This window comes from Harpia harpyja, chromosome 2, assembly GCF_026419915.1.
Source record: "Harpia harpyja isolate bHarHar1 chromosome 2, bHarHar1 primary haplotype, whole genome shotgun sequence".
NCBI classification, from domain to species: domain Eukaryota; kingdom Metazoa; phylum Chordata; class Aves; order Accipitriformes; family Accipitridae; genus Harpia; species Harpia harpyja.
The window spans coordinates 54,180,892-54,204,971 of NC_068941.1; the positions used below are offsets into that span (position 1 = coordinate 54,180,892).

General features: G+C 38.0%; 1 protein-coding gene and 1 pseudogene across 15 annotated transcripts in view; one reads left to right on the plus strand and one right to left on the minus strand.

The window, feature by feature from the left end:
* Window positions 1-24,080, minus strand: part of SORBS2 (sorbin and SH3 domain containing 2) — a 190,662-nt gene that overhangs the window by 133,469 nt on the left and 33,113 nt on the right. For all 15 annotated transcript variants that reach the window (XM_052779871.1, XM_052779876.1, XM_052779873.1 and 12 more), the window contains one exon: window positions 13,382-13,509. The gene's annotated coding sequence lies outside the window, so the exon portion shown is untranslated. The remainder of the gene's footprint in view (window positions 1-13,381; window positions 13,510-24,080) is intronic.
* Window positions 22,076-22,546, plus strand: LOC128139073 (histone H2B 5-like; annotated as a pseudogene).

Below are 24,080 nucleotides of genomic sequence, written 5' to 3' on the forward strand. Positions count from 1 at the left end.
GCAGGTCCCACCACTATGGCTACAGATTCATATGCCAGCTACGAAGCACCTCATGCAGTACCCTGCCCCACAGTGTAGAAAAAGCCTCTCAGACTGAAGAAGATGTCTAAGTAGTAAAGATGTCCAGATAGTAAAACATACAAGGAAACTACTTTGCATAGGTGCAAGGAAGTTTCATATTGCATATTTTAACTTCACATCATTGCTTGGGCCCAGGCAAACATGGTATTTTCTGCATGACAGTCATGGTAATGTATACCACATAACAGTGATTTCTTTGAATCTTCAACTCATCTGTTCTTTCTCAGGTAAAGTGAAAAAAAGGGCCATGTGTGTGGGCCATGCAGTGGCATGAAAGGAAGTAACTCTGGCTAACTTTTGGTGAGGACAGCTAGTTTCCCCAAGTTTCAACCCTGTCTATGGAAAGAGACAAACAAAGCTTTCTTCAGAGGGCAACCACGGACAAACATCAAAACCTGCCTCGCCCTTTGACAACACTGTTCTTTCACATGTTAAAGCAGCCACTGAGAACAGCCCAAGTAGGCTAAAGTTCTCATTTGTTAATACCACCCTTATCTTCTGCTATAAAAGTCAGCAGTATGACGCACTTTTAAAATGCTACTGGAATCTAATTTTTATTCCTCAGGAAGCAGATTCTGTTAAAGTGTACATCTCTGAGGATTCTTACAACGAACCCTCCATGGTGTATACACATGGTTAAAACTACTGATCTGAAACTACTAGAGTATATTAAATCTGAAGGCTGTGAACGAAACAGTCATTTTCCCATTTCCTACAAAGGTTACCAAGGACAAGTCACCCAGTTCTAAAGTTGGTTTAACCCAATGTAGGATCCTGCCTTCACCATGGGAAAAGTGCATCTCCTTTCCCTGTCACTTCTGCTTCCCCTGTGTCAGCTCTACTGATCACTTGATGTGGGGTGAGTTGGACTCATCTACTGGTCCAAATAAGAACTAATCCTGCAAGTAAGACCAAAAACTAAACACCCATTTTTGCACACACATTTTCAGTTAGGTGTTATACTGACTTGACAAAAATGTGAAAATGCGGGCATAGTTGGCCTGCAGTTCATATGGACTTCATACATAAGCCAGTCATTTTGAAAGACTAAGAGTTCACTATATCTCTAGCCTAATGTACTTAATCACACCACTGAAAGCAAGCAACTAGTCAGATGAGCTTGTCTGAGACCTTCAAATCTGTCAATCTAGTATTTCCGTCTAGGTCAGAAGGACTTCATTATTGCAAAGAGCTGGCAAGCTAAGGAAGCCTAGGAAGGACAACTGATTAGCCACATAAGTTGCTTCACACAGTGATATACCACTGAATAAATTCTGAAAGATAGTTTTCCTTAATATACCAAATGATACCATCTCCTGCCAGAATATTCTAATATTTTTTTCTAATATAATGCTCTGTAGCTTTGTAGTTTCAAACAAACAGTAATAAAGGTGACAAACTCTGCTCTTAGCTATACAACCTTTATGCTGCTCTAGACACTAACTTCAATAATATTCCTACTGCTCTGTAACAGCAAAAGGAGGAGATTGAGAAACAGGCAGAAGAGTGAATGAAGGTATTTAAATAAATTCTTACATTAGGAACAGGGACAAACTACATTACTCAGTCATAGTCAAGAAAATCCACCTGGCACTTTCAAAGCAGAATGGTCTGTCCATTTATTACAAACACTACGCTCTGTATGAAAAGGGCAGTATGAAGCACAAAACAGTAACAGTTTTAAAAACTGTTTTCACTATTGGTATTGACTGAAGATGCCTCATCACTGCAGTAAAGCTACACCCAATCTCTAAAATACGGTAACAAGAAACCTAACAAGTTACCAAATAAGGTCCAATTTAAAAGCTAACTTGAAATTAAGCTGCAGAGTTAGCAGTAAGGAATGAGTTCAAGTATGCCACCTGGTCAAAACAGAACAAATTCCCCACAAAGACTATTTTAATTCCCAGTATTAAGTATCTGCCAATGTGAAAGGCAATACTGTTGAAAAATAAATATTGACTAATATAGGGTCAGTTTTTCTAGACTGAGTATCAGGACACCCACAGCACAGTACACAAACATGGCAGAAAATCAGAATACTGCACCTGCAAGAATCAAGCTTTAACTGACAAAGTCTACTTTGCATCTGTGCCTCTATTCATCCAAGTATCCCTGAAACATCTGACAAATTCCTTCTGAGATGAGATACCACGTCCACCATAAGGTGAAAACTGCCTTATTTTCAGAAAAGCCCTCTGTGCTGAAGGCAGGGGGAGAGGGTGGGGTGGGGCAGGCAATGGAATAATAAAAAAAAATAATACATAAAACCCATGCTGCATCAATACTATGAGAATCTCTTTAGCATGTACAGAGGCTTGTGTTCACATACAGAGGTAAATGTCCATTTGACAATCACTGAAATATTTGCACCATTAAGAGGTTTGAGACAAGTTCCTGCTTCCTTCCTTTCCTTCAGTTAGGCTTTCCCCCACACATGACAAACTTCACCCTTTACACCTACTGATGGCTTTGTAGGACTTGCTATTGGCATAGCTACAAGGTTACCTTTGAGCATACACTAGTATCCTGAGGCACACCAGCCGCTAGCTGCCGCACCACAACCGCAAAGGGAGCTGCCCTTTCCTCACCTCTGCAGAGCAGCTTGCAGCGTCCCAGTGTTCTCCAAGGCACACCTCTGGGAAACCACTCTGAAGCTTTCAGGCTGACAGGCAGAACATCAGCACAGAAAAACAGATGCCTGTACCAAAGGTCTTACGAAGCTAATGAAGTTCTCCACGCTTTCAGGCAATGCAATTGCATTCTGGCAATTAACGAGCAGAATATTTGATGGTACCACGACAGTGTAGTTTAATATTTCCTAGGGCAGGCTCCCATTACAGAAACAATGGATTATGCCAAAATTAAAGATGATTTAGCCCAAAACCTCAAATAGTCTAAGATACAGAAACATCCTCTGCCACAAAAGCAGCTAAAGTTTCTTAGTCTTGATCAACATTCATCCTACTTCATAACCTCATCAGTATCAATCAAGTCTGTCAAATCACACAAGTACAGGGGACAGTTTTTCTCAACATTGACTCTATTTTTAATAAAGATTTAAGTTCTTATAGGACCCTCTTGTTACAAATATACATATTTCAAAAGACTCTGAATCCACCTTTATTTTGATAAGTACATGTAATTTTTAGCATGTTTAAGCAAAAAAGCAGATTTTGCACTTGTGTATTTTCCTTCACAAACAGAACAGAATTAACGTATCAGATGAACAAAAAGAGCAGACACAGCTTCTAAAAAATTATCTGCTAATAAGCAGTATCATTGTCAACTTTCTTCATTAGCCAGTTCAAGTAGTAGAGACAATGCGTATTTAGACAACTTGACCTACAACAGGTTAAGTTTATTGTCCCTCCTACCACCTCTCCAGTGATAATCCAACACTGGTAGAAATGAACTACTAGCTAACTATACCATTGCCAAATGAAAGATTTGGGATCCAGCTCCCTACTCACCTGGTTCTGAAACACTCTACCACATTTAAATAAAGCAGCTAGTAGTAACACCTCTGGTAAAATTCTTTATTAGAAGAGTAGATTTTTTTCTCAGTTACAAGAAAATTGTTTTTCACTGGAATCTTAGTAGGCAGGCACAGCAAATATGAAAGTGAAGGAAACCCTTTAAATGATCAAAAGAATGCTAAACATGCCCTCACTGGCAGTTGAATTGCAAAAATCCAATTATTAACAAGCAAAGATCTATGGTAGGCTTTCTTGGCAGGTAATGTACTTGTAACCCAAGGACTGAAACTGCCACTGAACACTGACCAATAATGGTAATATGTTGAGAGAAAATTATGAAGTCAGCACTAAAGTTAGGGCACTGACTTGCCTCTAGACTGGGAAATCTAGAGACATAGTTTGACCTCTCATGGCCCTCAGCATAAACACAAAGAACAAAGCATCAATCTTGCAATACCCACCTGCAATACAGATGAGTAAACACAGCATGCATTAGAGTAACAATATTTTAATAGTGGAAATAATCCTCAAGTTCATCAGTAGTTAGAAAAAAATAACGATTTAGGGAAGATTTTTTTAGTTTTATATTTTACCCTTATGACTGATTTTCTATTTCCTCTACTCGTCTAGCTATCATATCAATGGAATGATAAACATTGTCCAAACAGCTGAGCCTTTACCACATGCCCTCAAATAGTTCTGTCTTGTTATGGCTCCAGCTAGTCAAGTTATTTTCAGCAAAGGTCATCAAGTTCTGGAGTCCATTGGAAAGCAAGAAAAACAAAACATCCCAGTATTTGTCAGTTTTATATCTATTGCAGCTGTCAAGGCAAATTATTCTAAAAAGGTATTTGATAAGCAGCCTGAATTGAAGTGTCAAGATAACCCCATTCTTATGAAGAAAGAGATTTTTTGTTGTTGTTTCTGTTGTTATAGCTTGTTGTCCTTTTCTCTTCCCATAAATCCATATCAATAGCTAAATCTATACCCTAATTCAGAAATCAGGTAATTCTCATGCAGCTCATTATGGTCAGAAATAAGCCTATTTACAAAAATCCAAAGACATCTGGTTCAAAAGGAGGTCTTTATATTGCAGATTTTGAGATATGACACATCAGCTTAATTCTCCATATTCTGACTGTACCTACACACCTCTTCCAATTGTGTGCAAATCCACTGTGAAGCTTTACTCAATCACAATTAGTCCAACATGTGTCTTGTAAATGTGTACTTGGATTTTGAAATGTAATTATGCCTCATACATTGCCTGGAAAAAAAAAATTAAGTGCTGTATTTATTCCACATAAAATGTTTGGAATGAATAGTAAAAACAAAACCATCCTAGCTTCACTTGATAAATATACCTTGGGCTGACCCTGTAGGGATGGAGGGAGAGTGTAGTTCAAACTCCTTGCTTATTCCAGACACAGAAGAGGCCACAGCCAGACTGGAACACCATGAGGTCTCATCTCAGGAGATACTGCTTTGCCAGCAGAGAAATGCCTGCGTCAAATGGACTAAAGAATTTAACTGACTTCACGTACACCAAATTGCTATGCTATCGTAAACCGTGTGTGATCATTACTTGCCTGGATTACACTGAAACTAGCAACCTAGGCCTATATATGCTATTAACTATTTTTTGGCCTGATCACTTCCCCACACATTGTTTACAATCAAAACATTTATTAATTAAAATGCAGCAATCTATGGTTAGTAATTCCCTTGGTGTCTAAATCAAAGTAACATGATTTGTCATTCCTTGCTTCTTCTATATGGAATAGCACAATTCTATCATACGGTACATGCAAACATTATACAGAAAATAATCACACAGTGACTTTTACCAGTGTCAGCGTGAAAGGCAATAGTACTTAGCCAATAACAGCATAAAATGGAAGAAGCTGTCAAAGAACCGACTGAAAAACTAAGGTTTGACATGTCACAGTTCATGTTAGTAGCACAGCTATATCTGAAGGACCAAGCCAGCTACCATGGTCTAAACTGAATGGTTGTCTTACACTGAACTTTGAGCTTGTTTTCTTTCTTTGTCCACTTGCCCAAAGCAGGACAGTGATTTGCATGGCTATGCTAGCAATCTTGATATTGATTGCTAGCACTAGTAGCTCTCAGTGCCAGGACTACCATCACTGCTTCGTTATACTTGGTACTGTCCAAACAAGAGCATACCAGTTTTCTTTGTTCATCACCTTTATAGCAGTGACAGATAGGATTGACTTTTCCTTAATTGTGTATTACTACAATTTTCCAGGGATAATTTCTATCAGTTTCATGTAAAGGATATGAAAATTTCTGTATAATTTGAATAACTATGCCAGAATCAATACATTTCCATTGACTTAGAAGTGCATTTAGTAGATATTATCATGATTACTCATTACACAATTCAAGGAAAGGTTAATCCATGCAATCATTCCCCCCCACCCCCCCAACCTGAGGAAGACAGTTACTGCTGTGAGTTTTCAGAAAGGTATTTACAAGGATTAAGCGTTACCCTGTGTAACTCATGCAATGGAACATGAAAGTTATTCACAGCAATTGTGAAGTTACACAGTGGTAACAACAGAGAAAGAACTGTACATCAAACATGTCTGCTTAAGATACTGTAGTTACAAAAGGAAAACAGGAACGTTTACACACAGAAAGGTTATTGCCAGAAAAATCAGTGAATAGATGAGGTGCACGCACTTCATGCGGGATATTGTGTTTTTAATTCTGTTGAGATTTCCTCTTCTGTTGTAGAACCCAGCCTACCACTACTGTGCATGACGACACACTTGGATATAACAACTTACATGTAACTCAAATGGATGCATGAGAGCACCAAGTGTGAAATTGAAAGGGGGAGGAAATGAACAAAAACTGAGTATAAGAACTCCATTAGTTCAACAAAGCACAAAGTATCATTCAGTGCCTACTGTGCCAGAACCAGAGGTGTTACTTATGAAGGATCCAGGTTTTTAAATTTATTAAGTGGTTCATTCCAATATTATTACAGTTGTACAACAGATGGAAAAGATGTTCTCTTTGCAGAAAGAGACATTTTAAAACCTGCCTCATTTCTATTTGGTGAAGAGCATGTGATCAAGGAAAGTGCATCTTTGACTGCAGAAACAAAAATAATCCAGAAACCTCAAAAGAAAAACAAATTTAGAATTTCTTAATCAGTCTAAACTTTTTCTCAATCTAAATGTGGCAATTTACGCAAAAGTCTAAAAATAGTATTTTGAGTTCATACAAAACAAGGGAATAACATTTAAAGTAACTTAAAACATTTAACACTACCTATCACCTAGTGTGATTCTCTTCCAACAAACATTTTGTCCATGTCCTATTGATTTCGCCAGTGTTTATTCATCCTCAAAGATCAGACTAAACATTGGGTCATGTAATTTGTGACCAGATAGGTAGAGAGTTTGCATAGTTTCTAACACTGAGTACTCAAGTGTTCTGCAAGTACATAGTAGGAGCTGTTTGTGACAGTTCAGTAGGCCCAGACATGTACATGAATCTTTTAAAGCCTTAAGAATAAGAACCACCTTTGTCCAGGTCACTCGGGTTTGCCAGATAATTGACAGACAAATTATTAAATTCAATGAATAAACATTTTGTAATAAGTAGTTCAACCAGCTGACTCAAAGGTCTTTCAAACTTGCACTGTTGTGTTTGCTGGCCTGTAAAGGACTTACTCAAAGGAGCCCAGATTTCCACTGGAAACAGTTCTCCAACTCTAAATAAACATCTTGTTTGTTTATAACTATAGTATATATAAAGTATATAACTGTTGCTAGGAGTGCAAGAGACTTCAAAATTTAGAGCTTTATTTTGATACTACTGCTTTTCATTCTACCTGGACCGAATGAATACAAAGATCTGAAAATTTAACAAAAGCATGCTCCTTACCAATGTCACATAATAACAGTATTCTCAGTCTGAAATAAGTTGACAGGTTTTGTTCAAATTCTGATTAGAAGTCAGCTCTTGGTTCATTTCAGCTGTTCTACCCATTCCTTATTACTACTATATATATATATTAATACATATCTAGACAGACACAAACGTTTCTTGACCAATCATTTGGTTTTACAAATATTTGGCACATCTCACTACAGAAATCCAGGCATTGTAAGTCATTTGGATGAGAATTCCAAGATCACAGGAAGACAGATCAACACCACGCTGACCTGCCGCCTGTCACTTAAGTGTTTTGCTAGAAAACCACCATGCAGTCAGCTGCTACAAAGCAAGAAACCACACAATTATTCCAAGTCAGTGGATTTACGTTTATCCTATTTACATAAAGGAGGGAAATCCAGATGGGTGGGGAGGCCAATGTGTAGCAACCTTTGCCACTAGCATATACAAACTTCACAGGACATCAAGTTCTGGAGTGCGAAGTAATTCAGTACAGCCCATTTGTGTACATCTATACACTCTTAAGGAATTCAGACATGTTTGCCTAGTTACATTTTTTTGAGCCTTTGAACCCTAAACTTTTTTTTTTAAATGGGCAGTTGATGATGGTGCTTTTCAGAAGCATCACCCTTAAGACAAAATTGAATTCCAGTTCAAACAGTAGATTAAACTGGACATCTGTTCAATTTTAATAAAGCATCTTTCATTTCATACAAATCCATTACTGTAAAATGCTGTGTGTGAATGTACTGCTGTTAGCTACTCCAAGAGGTATCAGTATGAAGTGGTGACCTAGCTTTAAACACTCAGTTCTTACATTGCAGGTAGGCTTCTAGGAACCTGCCGGCAGATACAGTTGGGACATACTTTAAGCAAGATTTTTGAAAAGCTGTCAATATTAGCATAATTTTGCTTCCAGCAGTCTAAGGTAATTTTTAATCACTGTTTCTGTCACAGGCAAAAGCAGAGTCTTTCAGTACATAAGAATGTCTCCAGACTTGAAGACATTGCATCTAAGTTTTTTTTGTGTAAGGCACACATTTCATATCCTCATTTTTAACAAAGTCTTACATAAGTTTTATTCTCACTTTCAAACTGTTACTTTAGGCCTGAACTGTAACATTCAAAAAATGAGCTATCAGCTTCCCTTTTCAGCACTGGAAAGCTTTGTGCAGTACCTGGAGGGGAAGTAGAAACAAAACAGTGATTTTGCACTGTTTGGAGATCCAATGGACCTCTGACAGCAAGCTCCAACTGCCTTTATTTGGCTAACCATCAGTGTGGAAAGATCAACTAGCTAATTCTATATATTGAAGGCTATGAAAACTATTGAAGAATTCCTTCTACTGATAAGAACTCAACTCCACTGAAGGACTAAGCATTATCAAGACTGAGGAACTGGCTCTCCAAATCAACTGTCCCTTCACATGAGCAACATAGCTTATCTTGCCATTCTTGCCTCCTGTGCTTCCTTCCCTCCCAGGAAGTAAATAAGACAATAGTATCTTATTAGATATATCCTATTTATCTTCACTGTTCTCACTTCTACTTCCTTTGACTTTGGAGAAGAAATCCACTGCTTTCCAGAAGATCCAGAGACCTGATAGAGATTCAGGGTCACACATACAGTTCCACCTCACCTCTTAGTTCACTTATATCTATTGAGACGAATTACACAAGTGAGTGAATCCTATACCGGTGTCTCATGGAGCACTTCCAAAGTTGAGAGGCTTCTTGCACACAGGAACTTGTTGCTCACACTTTTAGCTTCAAAAGGATGGAGCCGCTACTACATTTGTTACCCGTTGGTTTTGCACAGACTAGGGAAGATATGCATGTTAAGAGTCTCCTTTGCACCAAGTTAGTTCCTTTTTAAATGTATTTATACTAAATGATTTTTTAATAGGGAACAAAAAAACCTTTCTGTGGAACAAGTCATTAGCAGTCTCAAGTGTGGAAGCAGCCTAAGTGCTCAAGTTGCCTCCAGCAGTAAAGATGGCACAGCCTTCTAAACAGCATTAAACATTTAGGGACCTAAGCCACTAATGAAACATACTAATTCTTAAGCCACTAATATACGGACGCAAATGCAGTCTTACATACAAACATAAGCAGGTAACGCCTTATGCGAGCCACCCTGAAAACAGATTAAAGCATACTTATTAGCTATATGGTTAAGTGCTTACTTAAGAAGAAACAGTGCATAAGCATGCTCTTCTCTTAAGTACAAGCGCACAGGTGGCTAAACAGGAAAATTCTCTACTACATATCATGCAACTTTATTAACAAATCAGTATTTTTCAAACTCAAACACAAGTTAGAGTCAAATGAAACTCAAAGGCAGAAGTGAAAATTAAACCACTCCTGTATGTTTCATATGCAAAAAATACCTGATTTTGACTGTCAACTTTTACTTTTTTTTTTTTTTGAGATGGAAAAGGAATACTTTTGAGGTTGCAGAATCTGAAAAACATTTATCTCAAAAGACAGGGTTTTTTTTAGAAAGGTTAAGCAACTAAAAGCTTGGACATTACAGCTAAAATTAGTAATCCTGACAGAAGATGCTCATTGCTATACTTGATTATTAATAAAGTGATTTAATTTTACCCTCTTCCCTGAAACCACAGGCTAATGTGAAGAGCAGAGGCTACTGTGAGAATCTGGGAATCCTGCCAGTTCCTAGTTTATTTGGATCTATCAAAAGGTCAAGTACAGCCTAAGCACCAGAGCCAATAAAGAGGCACTGCCATCTTTCATTACTGCAGACAGGAGCTAACCAGGATGCCATAAAAATCCACCCCTCTAAAGCAGCTAGTTATATACAGAATCACATCATAAACTTTTTCCAGAGCTATCTATTGCCACCTGAGAATAGCACATGGCCAAGTAAATCCAGTGCAGACACAACTCATAGGTCTCGCATAAGAATACACATCCTCTCAGCACCTCCAGTTTGGTATCTCCCAATCTGAGGCTAATGCAAGGGAAGAGGCACCTGCATGATGGCCTTTCACTCAGATTAATTTCCTCTATCACCAGGTCTTGCTCTTCAGTTTTCAAAACACCTTTTTCTTCTCCAGCATTGTCACATATTAAACCCATGCAGTTTCAGCATATTATGATCTGCTGATATAATCCTGTCACTTTGGAATTCTGCTCATGGATCAGAATCCTGTACAGAATCCCGTACGGAACAGATACCATAGAACCCTGTTGCCATCAGTAAGTGAACTGAACTTAGACTACACAGTGGAAGCAACACTGACACATTGTGACTAAATAGCATATTAATTTAAGATCTTTACCAGCATGAAGCTTTTGACAAGAAATCAAAGCTATCACAATCGATTGTTTCTCAAAGTAACAGTTCAGTAATATACATTGTTTGGAAAACACTAAGTTCCAAAAAGGAAACATTTTCTGAGACGCTCTGATTAAATAATTCCATCATAAAATGCTTATAGATACACTTTCCTCCCACCCCTCTATTTGGGCTCACAAGGACAATAAGGAGGGAGCACGTCAATGTAACCTAAATTGTTCCAAGCGAGCCTTTATTCTTCACACACAAATAATTACAAACAATGGTGTTAGGCCATTCCAGACTTAATGGGTTCCCTGGGACCATATCATTAAGTAAAATAGAAAATCCAAATAAGAAAGTTTATTTTTTTCAGTGTATTTGACACCACCTTTGGGAAGTGAACAAAGAGACACTGTCAAAAGCAGAAACCTGCACAAAATGTTACCGTTTGCTGCCCATGAATGCAGAGGTATACTTACTTAACGAAAGAAATTCCACTGCTCTCCTGAGATTTCCTCCCTTTAGTTGAATTTAGTGCCAAGTTCACTTAGCTAAAGTTTGGGTTGTGTTAGCATGCCAGATGCAAGTTCCTGTAAGTCAGGTCTGTTAGTCAAAAATCATGTGCCAAGCAAAAACTTGGTCTTACATAGTAACTTAAAAGTCACGTGAATTAAAAAATGACCATTAACAGACCATCCTTGGCCCTTACTTTACACAATTCAAGCACTGCTTTTAATTGAAAATACTTGGTAAAAAAAACATTTACCTATTATGCAGCCTAGTTTTGTGTAATTTCTTCTCCAGCTATGTCTTTTGTACATGTTAAGGGATCACAAATTTCTACATTGCTCAAACAGCGACTACAGTATGGCCTCTGAAGTGTCTTAAGTTCTTTCAGAAGCTTCAGCTTCTTCTGAAGTAACTCTCAGGTGACAAATTCTTTTCATATGAAAACCAGCAATGTAAGACAAGTATTCACTAGAACGTGGTCAAAAGAACTTAGGAAGTACAAGGACAGGTCCCAGCAGGACCAGGGAAGCAGCTTTGTATGTGACAGCAAGACAGGAATAGGGAAGATCTTAAACCAAGAGGAATATAATTTAATTAAAAATGAGAGGGGAAAAAGAACAGAAGCTGTCTCATTTGAAACAAAGTATGCCTGGTACCGAAATTTCCATAGTTTCAAGTGGATACATACATTACACTACCAATATCTGCTACTATAAGGAAGAACAAGCAGAATTAGATCCATGACTCTCAAATATCAGAATAAAACATTAGTGCAAACATTACAACTGAACCAGACTTGGGTTTACTTTTTCTGAAAAACTGTTAAAGAAAATTCGTGTTGGTTTTTCTTTTTAACACAAAATTCTGTATTTTTAACAAAAAGATATGCTGTATGAAATGTATACATAGACTTCAGATTTTCTCTTTTTATCCAAAAATAAGCTGGAAAGCTTCTTACTAAAACTTAAATGAATTGGAAAGCCCCCAAACAGCTTTTAGGTAAAAGCACTGATCTATTTTTTCCCTATGAAAATATAACTCATAACTACTGCTTTACATTAAACATACAACTACTTTTAAATATGATGTGGGTTTTCAATATATTTTTTAAATAAACTAACGTTAGGGCTACAGCAAAGTCTGCAAAATGAACTATGCAGAAACAGGGCATGCAGTGTGTAAGTACACAGTAATTGTGGTAAGCCAAAGCGCCACAGCATATGTGATCAGATGGACTAGGTATATCTAGGCTGCCATTTAATGCTAGCCAATTGCTTAGAAAAGCCACACCACTGAACAAAAAAATTTTTCGCTTGTCCAAGATTTTCTTCATTTTAATTGCAATAAAAAATAAAAATAGAAGGTAGAGGACAAAACTTTCTTTTGTTTGGGTTATACTCAGTTAACACTTTATAAACAAAGAAAAAAATATTTGTTTCAAGCAGTACAATCAAACCTGAAAAAACTGTAAGCCACAAATATCTTTAATAGAACTGTTACAGAATTATATTATCAAATTAAAGACTACTGACAAGTATGCTTACTGTCCTATGAAACAGGCACATCACCAAGAAAAATATGCCATTGCATCAATAACATGAACCTATTTTATCCACACAAGATGAAATCAGCAAGCAATGAGACATGAATGGTTTGCTGGGAAAGTTTATTTTTAAACACTGACTTGACACAGAATATACTCTGCAATACAATCTCTGAAGTTAATTCATTAAATTCAGAACATTCAAACAGATAAATAATTTCAAGACAGAACAATCCCCAGTTTTGCTTTAAAACATTTAATGATTTCATTACAGCAAACTAAGAACAAACTACTACATAAACAATTAAAACCCCACTTATACCAAAGTACCATACAGAATCATAGGTACTATTTTGAAGTTTGTAAAAGCAGCACAGTAATGCCTTTGCAGATTAGTCTTCATACAGAGCATGTAGCAGAACTACTAGCAAACAGAAGCTGGTTTTCTCTGAACACTAATTAGAAACTCAAGAATGCAAGTCATAAGGGCAGGAAGACAGACAAATCCTTAAGAAAAATATGACTTACCAGACAGACAAGTTTAGCTGTGTCTCAAATGCAGAGGAAGTAAGAAATTTCTGTGTATGCAGATCTTGTTTATTTAGCCCTTTATGAAGGTTTCTCTCAAGAAATTAATTTAACTTGCATGCAAGAGTCTGCAAAAGAAGAGAGAAAGAATCTGAGCTGCTGGCTGATGTTTATTCTAAGAACATTTGAGCTATTTCCAGCAGCAATGGGCTTGCCTACAATCAAAATGAAAATGCAATACAGAATAACCAGGCTCTCAACCCAAGCTAAAAAAAAAAAAAAAAAAAAAATCAGGAAATCCATAGCAAAAAAACTTTGTTTGTTGTCCAAATTTTTTATTTAAAGAAACAGAAAGAGCAGGGAACAACCACTGTGGATGGTGAACAAAAAATACTCTTAAAAGGAAATCTGGGACCTTGAAGACTATTACCTGTAGCTCAGGAAATGAACCACCATGGATTTTTTTTTTTTTTTATATGAAAACCACATTTTGAGTTTGGTCATCTCTGAACATGCTTTGCCTTCTTTACACAAGGGCTCATCTGAGATGGAAGTATTTAAGTGCATCCTGGCTGGCTGGTATACACATCTTAGCACAGGACAAATCAGTTTACCAAGACTGAAGCCAGTAGTTTGTTTCTAGTTTGCATCTTAAGTTTCCAGTTTCAGCACCAGTGCTATTTTGGATGCTTAGTGACCTGAAGCTGCTGGCACTCCATTTTTTCTACCAGGACCATTCAGTGACATGATAAAGATCTCGCTGCCCTCTTCTCCCACATCCCCAACCAGCCAGCTTACCCTCCCATAACGTAAAAATACTGGGAGATGTAAAGTACAAATACAAATTAATGACTACAGAAAAAAAACCCCAAAACATCTTGATGGGTACATAACAGCTAATTATTTTGAAGTTTCAGACAACACAGGTAAACTAAGTCACTGAAAAAGCACCATTGTTGTTTAACTTTTTGCAGCTTCTTTTGGTACAGGAAGAAGCTTCCAAGACGTCCCTCTATATATCTCAGCAATTCTGACAGACACAACTTACTTTGCTTCACCGTAACAACTTCTCATACCTGTCCACACGGTTAGGCACTGCCACTGAAAAACTTGTTACTTTTGTTCAAGGAAATGTTATGAGATTTGAAGTTACTCTCTACTCAAAACCTTAAACAGGCTGGTGTGAGAAAATTACAAAATGTTTCAGTATCTATTAGATTTCCAATCAAGGCTACTTAAGCACACTCATTTGAAAATGTTTTAGAACACCATGGGTCACCTTAATTTCTAATCTATTTGTGAACAGTAACTATTTGAAAGGTATACTGACACATGAAACAGGATGCCAGACACACAGGCTATTTAGTAAACTATTAAAATAGTAAAGCAATGCTCACTTAAAACCAAACAAAAAGCATATTTGTTCCTGAAGACTCATATAAAAATCATTGCTATAATAAACTTATAACAATAATGAAAAAGCTGCTGAGTATGAAAATATAGCACAAATTCTTTCTGGATTAGCTCAAAAGCATCCCTTCCATTTGATCCCAGCTATTTTTAGTATTACTGTACTTAAAAGTAGCTACAACAAAAAAACACAATCCCACAAACTCTAAATACCAACCCATTAAATTAATCATTATTGCTGCTTCATTCCAAATGGCTAGTTTAGGACTATTATTTTACCACAAAACTAGTTCACAGACATTAAAAACCTCAGTTTATATTTAACTTGAGATCCATGAATAAAGAGATTTAAGAACTCCCATAGCTTAAATTTCAGACACTGTGTCAATTATAGCCAACTTGAGAGCTGTAATGGTCAGGTGGAACATGCAGTATAGTTTGTAAATAAATACAAGATCTGTATGTACCAGACCACTAGTGCAAGATGCTACATTACCTTGCTATCCATAACACTTCCATCTGGTGGTTACAAGCTAAATCAACAAACATCTGTACGCCAAATAGTAATACTATGCAAATATGAAAATTGAAGAATGTGTTAAAATCATTATTAGCAGTATCAATTTACTACTGAAGTAATTGAATGCACAATGCTTTGCAGCACAGCATTTCTTTTCTGAAGCATTTTCTCAGAAGGCAGATTTACCATCGGCTCTTAACCTATTTTGGTACATTGTTTCTTCATACACTTTCTGCAGCTGTTTTTGTGTAAATAACAATTTACCCATTAGTATTTATAGCCTTTACTAAACATGACAAAAGCACTGTTGCTGAGATGTGCTTTAACTACTGGATATAAATCAGATGATCTTCATCTACATGAATCATTAGATGCCATAAATTTCACATATGCCATCTAGGTCTCAGAGAAATGTATCTGTATGCTTATTAGTAAAACAGACAAATATGTCACTACTACCAAGATTACCACCTTACGCTTTTCAGAGACTGATAATAATCTTATCTCCTATTTTGTGGCTATCAGCAATGCTAAAATCAAGCGTATAATTTCTTTAGTGGCACACTGCACTGCAATTTAATCAATGGTTGGTATTGAGCAATTCAAACATGACCAAGAAGTGTACAGTTCACACTACTAACGTGGGTACTTGGTGGAAGTCTCCAAGAGCTCCATGACCAGATGCTACAGGACAGATTTCTGATAAACCAGAAGAATCTTTACAGATGAGAGATACAGAAAATTGCTGATAGACAAAAAAGCTACATACCTGTTCCACTGCACAGATTCATATAAAGGAAATATAAACTTTTCTAGACCTAACCTTTCAAACACAGTTGACTCACTGAAGCTTCACATGGAATGGCTGAAGAATCCTCCTTTTGAGAAGTTTCCCTGTGTACATTTCAAGATCTGTACATGAACACTATACAACTAGGTGTAATGACTTTTTTCTTTTTTTATTATTCTATACATGTTTCTATTCAGATCTTTTAATGGCAGTGGAATATCTTCTAGTAATATGATAATGTGTCTAAATGAATTACAGGTTACCTGCCCCAGGAAGAAAGGAGGAGTATGGATAAAATTTTTTTTTCATTTTTTATTTTTTCCGAATAACCACATTTCTTGAATTTGAACTGAACTATGACAGATAACATTAAATGCATTTAACATTAGAGAACACAAGCACAATGCATGCGCTGCGCATTTGCAGATGTCTCTTAAGAGAGTTCATTCATAGAACCGACCATTTCAATCTCTGAAATGAGTATTTCCCATATTACAGAAAAAATCTACAGGGCAGGAGGGAAGCCATCAACCACATGCTTTGTCCTGGACTTCAGCTAGTCTTGCACATCTTAGACACATATGATCCTGAAGGATCTTACAAATAAGAATGAACTTTTTTTCAACGTCTCAGGTGTGCTTTCAGTAGCTTTCACTGCTAAAAAGCAACGGAGCTATGAAGAAGGGTGGCCATTCTCCTGGATGGAATGGAATACCTAGTTATACATAGATCATATAAACCATCACTTGTGGTTGTTCCTACATAATGTAAAATAAACAAAACACACATGGACACATGCATTAACTGAACCTACTGCCAGGCATGCCTGCCTTCAGACAAATAAAGCCAAAGGATGAAAATAGATGGGAAAAGATTAATCTCCAGTGACATCAGTTTAATTTCTAAAGTTCAGCTAGATGTTAGTATTTTAGAGTTGGCACCATCAGATGTGTTGTAATTGGCCTTCACCTATGCTCAGTATGAACGTGCTCAGCAATGAAAGGGTGACAATGGTCACAAGTTGATCAGAACAAATACCTGAACAGTCTGTTTCTTGAGAATTGGTTTGAGGTTCATTTCTTTGATAGAAATAGTCAACACCTCACTTGGAACATTTCTGCTCTATTTCGTTCATATCTGACAAGATATTTACAAGTACCACAAATCTACTAAAAAATTAGTTATTGATTGTCAGTTTATACTTTTTCTCCTACTTAATATATTAGGATCAATCATTACGTGTTAGCATAGGAAACCTGGTATAAATTGCCCACCAATGAGAGCTACATTTTTATATGTAAACTTCTTTGGAAAAGAATAAAAGAAAAATTAGGTCAGCTCCTTTCTCCTGCTCCAAAATTTCTAGGGCCTTGTTAGCCATAAAAGCTTCTTAAATTCTCACTAGGGCAAATCTATGCACTGATCGAAAGTCACGCTAAACTTCCAATTAAGCACAGTAATCAAGACTTGACTGAGGTTAACAGGTAGGAGATTTTTAGGTAGGAAAGCACTGCAGACAGCCGCCTTCTGTATTAACAGTTCTTGCCCTCCCCCCTATTGTTAAATGCACTTGGCATTCTATCCAGGCTACTTCTAAATACATCTCGATGCCCTATGTCATCATACATGCCTCATGTAGTGGCGATAGCTTAAGAATTGTCATATTAGAACGACAGCACATATAACAATGCGTACAAATACACATGCAGTTTTCTTCAGTCAGCTACGTATAAAAAGGTACTTCGAAATTTTTCTAGACCATCATATGAAGAACTCCTGAAAAACCTTCAACATTAAAAAAACCCACATGAACAACAAACCCTGAATGTCAGTCTCTACTACAGTTTCATTACAGCTACACATTGAAAAAGGTGGATCATCTGCTGAAAAAAAAAAATTAACTCAAACTTTCAAAACATAGGATTTCACATTGCAAGAAAGAATATGTAGGCAGCCAAGTTACTGTGACAGTTACGTCTGACACTTTTTTTTAACCCTAAAAAAACATAAGTCACCTCAATGAACTACTCATGGTGATTATGTTAAAATTCAAAAACTCTCCCAGAGTGGCTACAAAGCAGTCTTGCTCTTATGTATGTATCTGTCCCAGCACACATGGCAACAGAATCTTTGGTCAAGACATTTCAAGAAGTGGGAAGTTATCTACATCCCTCAGGGGCAATGAATTGCAACCTGTGTGAATAGTACAGAAGTGACACACACAGCATTTATCGCTGCTTTATGGCTTCATAATTCCCATACTGAAGCTCTGATTAGAGAACTCTCATCTTTAAGGAAACTTTCAAAGGAGACTGAAGTTTGTTGAAGCCCATACAATGGAATTTTTTTTTATTGCTCTGTTAGCACACTGGTTTCCCACATAAGCAATTTTGTTCTCCAGTATCTCAGTATATCCCAAAATAGCTCTCCGCACTAAAAAAGTAGAGTGCTCTACTCTGCCTAAAGAGGTTTTTTTTTTCCATCATTTCCTTCAAACAATTAATGGTGGATGGCCCACCTCACTAATGTCATTAGGGAATAATAAAGTTATTAAACTTTTCTCTCCAAGTTTGGTATAAGAATGTTTCATCCCTCTGTAACTCACTGGAAAATCTTGGAAACTGGGAAGGAAGACCAAAAAGAAGCAGCTTGGAATTGTGGGTTTTTTTGGCTTGCGTTCCTCAGAAAGCACTCAAGAGCCAGCCAAGAGTTATCAGGCAATCTCTGATCCAGCAGAATATCTAAGAAGCCTGAATTTGTTACAGAAGTGTTTTACTGTTAACTCACACCTTTGAAAGACGCAGATCAAGACATCAAGTACAAAGAATCATGCTCTCACTTCATTAACATCAACTGATGTTTGTACAAAATGGCAGATATGTGATGAAGAGTTGCCTCTGCTGTTGCTCTCTAGAACAGCAGATCTGCGTTCTCTTTAAAAGACACCATCTGTCTTTAGCTATATTCAGTTCTCATTTTTTACTTTGGAATTTGTTAAGTCTGCTCCCCACGCCTGATTATAATAAAATTTTGTCTGGTGATAGAAAAAAAATTATGAGACTGAAAACCCTAGCCAGATTTTTGTGAAACACATTTTGTAAACAAGCAGCTCTGCCATCACATTAAGTTGAGTTTACCATATGACTTAAAATTTGCTTTTCAGGAATCTTGATGTATCTGAGAACTTCTACAAAAGCTACAAAGTGTCACTGACTGTCTTTATGGCTAGATGTTTCTGAAGACGGGAAAGGCTTTGATATAGAGTCAGCATCTATGAACTTGTGACCTTCTTTACACTTCTTTGAGATCTAATATACTAAAACCAAAACAACATAAGATGCTTATCAAGACAAAACATCTCTGGAAAATTAATTTGTTTTCTAAATAGAAGCTGGAAAGATGGCTAGTACCAGATTTTCTGCCAGTCACCTTTGGCAAAACTGGATTGAATTTCATTGCTGCAGATTTAGTTTGGTATCTAAGGTCTCAAACCCAATGTTTTGTGAGTCATTGAAATGGCTGTAATTTTTAGTATGTGTAATAACAGCATTATATAATATAGAATCCTTTAAAAATTACAATACCTTTAAATGAGCACCAAATAAATACATTAAAACATGACACTCTCAAGCCTGAAATGAAATCACATGTATTTAAAAAACCCCAACTATTAAAAGCATATTATCTAAATATTTAGACCCTCTTGGTCACCTGTTGTAACCAATTCCAGTGCTTATGCCAATTTCATATAACTAGCAGCAAACCATGTAACTGCTCTCCTAATGATGTGAAAAGCACTACAGTCACTGCAGCTATCACTATGAAACTGGACCAAGAGAATGATATGCCTGCTAAGAGCACTATTTTGCTAGTAAAACTAACTTCCTCTGTTCCAAGAGTAAACAGTTAAAAACGTATGGGGAAATAAGTATGAAAAGGCCTTTTCAGGAAATGGAGAACAGAAGCTTATTGTTTATCTTGCTCTTAATACACACCACTAGTCCATTGTTTCAAGAACATTGTACAAGGTTATTTGTCTTTCAGACTAATTTTCTTCTAGAATGTGTTCAACTACTGTGTAAGATTGTGGGGTTTTTTGGGGGGAGGGTGATGGGGGCATTAGGGAACAGGGTTTCCCTGAAGGCTGAAACCTCAGACATGTAAACAAGCTAGGACTCTAGATCTGCAATGCTTATCGTGACTTACCAACTCAAATGACTGGGTTTGTTGAACTAGCTGTTCCAAAGGATTTTTGAGCCCAAATACAAAGTGACCATCTTTAAAATACCCATTTTACAAAAACGCAAATTCTTCAGCATCTATATATCTTTTAAGAGTAAAGCTCCCAGTTACCTGAAATTCTCCTGCTGGACCAAGCAAGCAGTGTCTCACCCTGATGGAACCACTTTGGTGACAGCTGCCACGTACAAACTTGTGTTTTATCAACCTTGTGTCTGAGACCCAAACATCCATCACATTCTCAGGTTATTTTCACTCTTCATAAAAACTGTGGAAGATGGTGTTACCTTACCACATTTTATTTTTTTAAAAAACACTGTACTGATAGTCATTAAAACATCTGCCACAGATACTGAAAACCTGGATTAAATTTCCAGAAGGACTTACAGTCACATCTCCCACTTCGCTGACACAGGATACTAGCATCAAGCTACTGTCTGGTCTTTTGAGGACACCAGCCCTTCTTTCATAGACTAATTACAGACTTCATGTGGCTCACAGAGCAAAAGCCTGACTCTCTCCCTCCAGCTTAAAGAGAATTTACCAAGGAGAAAGGAAAATTTGAGTGACTACCTCTCCTCCAGTTACTCTGAAATATTAACACTCAAACAATATACTCTGAAACACTAACACATTCTGACAGTTGGCCATTGATAAGACTGTGCCCCCTTCTCAAGGGAGAACTGCCATCACTAGGCTGAGGCCATGCATGCTCCTGTGCACAGCTGCTACTCTCAGTCTCAAGCTAGCTGGTCCATGCAAAGCAAAAGAAATTCACAGATGAAACACAAGTCCCAGTTCCCTCCTTTCACTTCACAAAGATTTATGTTACAGAGTGCACAAGGCCTAATGCCATTCTGCTCACTCTTAAACCACTAGATTATGGCCAGACCAGCTTTACACCTCTGCACTCTGTATTAAGTTTCTGTTCCAATTACCACGACTAAATCCACAAAGGAATTTAGGCTTCTCAATAATTAACACAATGGTGTTCAGCCAATTTGCTAAGCTGCCAATTTAGTAAAGAAAAAATAAGGGACCTATATAAAAAACAGCCCTTAGCTTTACCAATCAAGTAATTTCAACATTTTCTGCTACTCGTAGCATAGAGGGTAGGGGACAGCAGACTTACCATAACTGAAGCTTTCAGGCACTGAACCCCAGGGTGAAGGGAATGATACTTGTAACCTCAAAAGAGTACAAACCCTCTCACTAGAAGTCAAACAACAAGTAAACACAGTGTACAGAACCATCTTTCCGTAAATGTTCCTTTAGTCAGTTTATCCATTTTGCTACTATAATCCACTTAACTGAAAACACAACCTAAAGACATAAGCAACTGTGCAAAGCTTTGAAGGCTTCCAGCTACGGGTAGATAACACTTCAGCATTTTAGAATACAAGCTAATACTGGCAGAGTCTGATATTTTTCTGATTTTTTTTTTTTAACTCAAAAGACTCATCTCAAAGGTCATATCTGGTTCCCAGCAAGACCCAACATTTGCATTTGCATTTCCTACTTCTAATTGCAATGTAGAATATTAACATCATAAAAACAGCTAAAGTCAGCCAAAGCTCATTGAGATACAATTGCTTCAGCAAACGCTGTTTGCTGCTCAGTTTCACACGATCATGACAGCTACAAGTCCTTCAGGCTGCAAAGGAGGTATGTAGTTCAAGAGCTCAGGTACATGCCACCAGTGGACTCAAGCCATTTGCAGCTACACTGCCTCCACCTTTGCCCACCTTCATGTTGCTTATTGGTGAGAAAAGCTGCTGCCAAAATGCCTGAGTCTACCACGCCAGCTCCTGCTCCCAACAAGAACTCCAAGAATGCTGTCACCAAAACCTGAGAGAACGGCTACAAGCAACATAATAGCAGAAAGGAGGGTTACTGCATCCATCAGTACCAGGTGCTGAAGCAGATCCATCATGAGACCAGTATCCTAACCAAGGCCATGGGCATCATGAACACCTTTGTCAATGACATTACTGAATGTATCACTGGAAAAGCATGTCACCTGGCACATCACAAGGAATGCTTGACCATCCGTTCCTGAGAGGTAGAGTCTGCCACACACTAGGAGCTGCCCAGACAGCTGGCCAACCGTGCCATGCCCAAGGGCACCAAGGCTATTGGGCAAATACAGCAGCTCCCAGACCTAAAATGTGCTTTTGCCCAAGGACTTGGGGGTACTGGTGGATGAAAAGCTGGATGTGAGCTGGCAATGTGTGCTCGCGGTCCAGAAAGCCAACCGTATCCTGGGCTGCATCAAAAGAAGTGTGGCGCTGTCCTGGTTTCAGCCAGGATAGAGTTAATTGTCTTCCTAGTAGCTGGTACAGTGCTATGTTTTTGAGTTACATATGAGAAGAATGTTGATAACACTGATGTTTTCAGTTGTTGCTAAGTAATGTTTAGTCTAAAGTCAAGGATTTTTCAGCTTCTCATGCCCAGCCAGCAAGAAGGCTGGAGGGACACAAGAAGTTGGGAGGGGACACAGCCAGGGCAGCTGACCCAAACTGGCCAAAGGGGTATTCCATACCATCTGACATCACATCTAGTGTATAAACTGGGGGGAATGGGGGCAGAGGAATCGCCATTCGGGGACTAACTGGCTGTTGATCAGCAGGTGGTAAGCAATTGCACTGTGCATCATTTGTATATTCCAATCCTTTTCTTATTACTGTTGTCACTTTATTAGTATTATTATCATTATTAGTTTCTTCTTTTCTGTTCTATTAAACCATTCTTATCTCAACCCATGAGTTTTACTTCTTTTCCCGATTTTCTCCCCCATCCCACGGGGGGGGGGGGTGGGGGGTGGGGAGTGAGTGAGCAGTTGCATGGTGCTTAGTTACTGGCTGGGGTTAAACCACGACAGGCCAGTAGATCAAGGGAGGTGATTCTGCCCCTCTACTCCACTCTGGTGAGACATCACCTGGAGTACTGCATCCAGCTGTACCGTCCTCAGTACAGTAAAGACATGGACCTGTTGGAACAGGTCCAGAGGAGGGCCACAAAAACGATCAGAGGGATGGAACACCTCTCCTAGGAGGACAGGCTGAGAGAGTTGTGGTTGTTTAGCCTGGAGAAGAAAAGGCTCCAGGGAAACCTTACTGCAGCCTTTCAATACTTGAAGGGGGCTTATAAGAAAGATGAAGACAGACTTTTCAGTAGGGCCTGTAGTGATAGGACAAGGGGTAATGGTTTTAAACTAAAAGGGTAAATTCAGACTAGACACAAGGAAGAAATTTTTTTAGGATGAGGGTGCTGAAACACTGGAACAGGTTTCCCAGAGTGGTGGTAGATGCCCCATCCCTGGAAACATTCAAGGTCAGACTGGAGGAGGCTTTGAGCAACCTGATCTAGTTGAAGATGTCCCTGCTCACTGGGGGGGGGGGGGGGTTGGACTAGATGACCTTTGAAGTTCCCTTCCAACCCAAACCATTCTATTATTCTGTGATTCTATCTGCACCAGATTCTGGCAGAACTTGAAGTCAACTTGAACTCTCCTTATGACCATGTGCTTTTACCCCAAACCACACATTCTTATGCCTTCACACGAGTTGTTTCTATAGACTGATTCTGAAGGGATTTTTGATGGGATAGTAGTGACAGGCTGGTTATTCATGAAGGGTGTGAAAAGAGATCTGGCTACAAACCAAGCCATGCCAGCTTGTAGGAAGTCACAAACCATTCTGGTATCAGAAGCAGCAGACTGAATTTGAGTCAGTTCTCCT